This window comes from Epargyreus clarus, unplaced genomic scaffold (assembly GCF_041222505.1).
Source record: "Epargyreus clarus isolate Ecla_fem2 unplaced genomic scaffold, WU_Ecla_fem_2.2 ptg000025l, whole genome shotgun sequence".
Lineage (NCBI taxonomy): Eukaryota > Metazoa > Arthropoda > Insecta > Lepidoptera > Hesperiidae > Epargyreus > Epargyreus clarus.
This window is the reverse complement of record NW_027332232.1, coordinates 3917501-3920000: the sequence shown is the minus strand read 5'-3', so window position 1 is coordinate 3920000 and position 2500 is coordinate 3917501. Positions and strand designations below refer to the sequence as shown.

Here is a 2500-nt window from a genome sequence, read left to right as displayed (position 1 = left end):
TCGGCCGACGAACCCCAACCGGTGACCCCCCCCCCCTACACCCCCCCCCCCCCAAACCCCCTCCCCCCACTCTCCCCCGCACCCCCCAGGGCTAGCCCACCCCCACCGGCAACCATCGTCACCCCACACCACACCCCGAACCACCGACGGACTTTCATATGTTCATATGTTGTCGCTCCGTCTGCCACGCGTCATAACAGGAGCGCCGCATACACATGGGGCGGGCGACGTGTAGTGCGTTGTCGGCGCGGTGAGACTGAACGGGCCGGCGGATAACTGCCGCCTGCTGACACAGACTGACCGACTTCGACAACGGACTGCATGCCGCATACAAGAGTTCGTTCGATGGTTTCACGCGTAGTGTGCGCACTCTCGTGTTGGTGGTGTTTCGAGTGGATTTTGTGTCGAACTTTACAAATTCGTCGCGATGTCACGATTAACACAACAACGCGCGCTTCCACGTTGCGCCGTGGGACTTTTCGAACGTTGAACATTTTATTGAACAGTGCGGATCGACCGATGCGATTGTTTAAACTCGTCTCGGTTCACGTATCGATCCTACAAATGAATTGCACGTCGCCTATGGCGACGGTCCTCTATAAGGCGCTATAAAAATTAACGCCAAGGACGACGTCTCTCAAACACCGGGCTGAATCTGTTTTCAGTGTTCGCGTTTGTGTTAAAAGATAATAATGAAACGTGAATCTTAAATTGTCTCGCCGTGAACCATCCAATTCGGAGTTGCGCTATTAGTAAATCGCGCGCACACTCTCTCGTTGGATCGTTGCGACAATCGGATGAGATACTCCGTTGACGCTGCACGAACCATCGAAAACAAAGAGCGTACAATATTAAAAGGTACGACGAGTTCAAAAACGAAACATCATTCGACGCGGACGCGCCCGCGACCGCGTCGATATGTGTCGTGTTCTCGTCCGAGCGACGACGGCTACATTCGTCCGCGAGTGACTGTCAGCTCCCTGGTTGATCCTGCCAGTAGTTATATGCTTGTCTCAAAGATTAAGCCATGCATGTCTCAGTGCAAGCCGTATTAAGGCGATACCGCGAATGGCTCAATATATCAGTTTTGGTTCCTTAGATCTTACTCAGTTACTTGGATAACTGTGGTAATTCTAGAGCTAATACATGCAATCAGAACTCTGACCAGTGATGGGATGAGTGCTTTTATTAGATCAAAACCAATCGACGGAGGGCCTCGCGTCCGAAGTCGTTAATTTTGATGAATCTGGATAACTTTTGCCGATCGCATGGTCCAGTACCGGCGACGCATCTTTCAAATGTCTGCCTTATCAACTTTCGATGGTAGTTTCTGCGACTACCATGGTTGTCACGGGTAACGGGGAATCAGGGTTCGATTCCGGAGAGGGAGCCTGAGAAACGGCTACCACATCCAAGGAAGGCAGCAGGCGCGCAAATTACCCACTCCCGGCACGGGGAGGTAGTGACGAAAAATAACGATACGGGACTCTTACGAGGCCTCGTAATCGGAATGAGTACACTTTAAATATTTTAACGAGGAACAATTGGAGGGCAAGTCTGGTGCCAGCAGCCGCGGTAATTCCAGCTCCAATAGCGTATACTAAAATTGTTGCGGTTAAAAAGCTCGTAGTTGCATTTGTGCGCCGCGCTGTCGGTGCACCGCATCCGCGGTGATACTGACACGTTTGCGGAGCATATCGTCGGTGAGCCGGCGGTAAAACGCCGGTTCAATATCAAAATCCTATCGCGGTGCTCTTCAGTGAGTGTCGAGATGGGCCGACAATTTTACTTTGAACAAATTAGAGTGCTCAAAGCGGGCTCAAAATGCTGCTTGAATATTTCGTGCATGGAATAATAGAATATGATCTCGGTTCTATTTTGTTGGTTTTCAGAACTCCGAGGTAATGATTAATAGGGATAACTGGGGGCATTCGTATTGCGACGTTAGAGGTGAAATTCTTGGATCGTCGCAAGACGAACATCAGCGAAAGCATTTGCCAAAGGTGTTTTCATCAATCAAGAACGAAAGTTAGAGGTTCGAAGGCGATTAGATACCGCCCTAGTTCTAACCGTAAATATGTCATCTAGCGATCCGCCGACGTTACTACAATGGCTCGGCGGGCAGCTTCCGGGAAACCAAAGATTTTGGACTCCGGGGGGAGTATGGTTGCAAAGCTGAAACTTAAAGGAATTGACGGAAGGGCACCACCAGGAGTGGAGCCTGCGGCTTAATTTGACTCAACACGGGAAATCTCACCAGGCCCGGACACCGGAAGGATTGACAGATTAACAGCTCTTTCTTGATTCGGTGGGTGGTGGTGCATGGCCGTTCTTAGTTGGTGGAGCGATTTGTCTGGTTAATTCCGGTAACGAACGAGACTCTAGCCTGCTAAATAGGCGTCGCCATTTAGGTGTGCTCGACTTCGGTCGTGCAACTCACTGGCGACGTATTAAAATTCTTCTTAGAGGGACCGGCGGCTTCGAGCCACACGAGATTGAG

At 50.6% G+C, this 2500-nt stretch overlaps 1 non-coding gene across 1 annotated transcript in view; it reads left to right on the top strand.

Annotated features, from left to right (window-relative positions):
- Window positions 1-977: 977 nt before the first annotated feature.
- The window catches only part of LOC140752907 (small subunit ribosomal RNA), a 1903-nt gene continuing 380 nt past the window's right edge, over window positions 978-2500 (top strand). Inside the window, exon 1 of the ribosomal RNA XR_012103507.1 lies at window positions 978-2500. This exon is cut by the window's right edge and continues 380 nt beyond it. This is a non-coding gene — a ribosomal RNA (small subunit ribosomal RNA).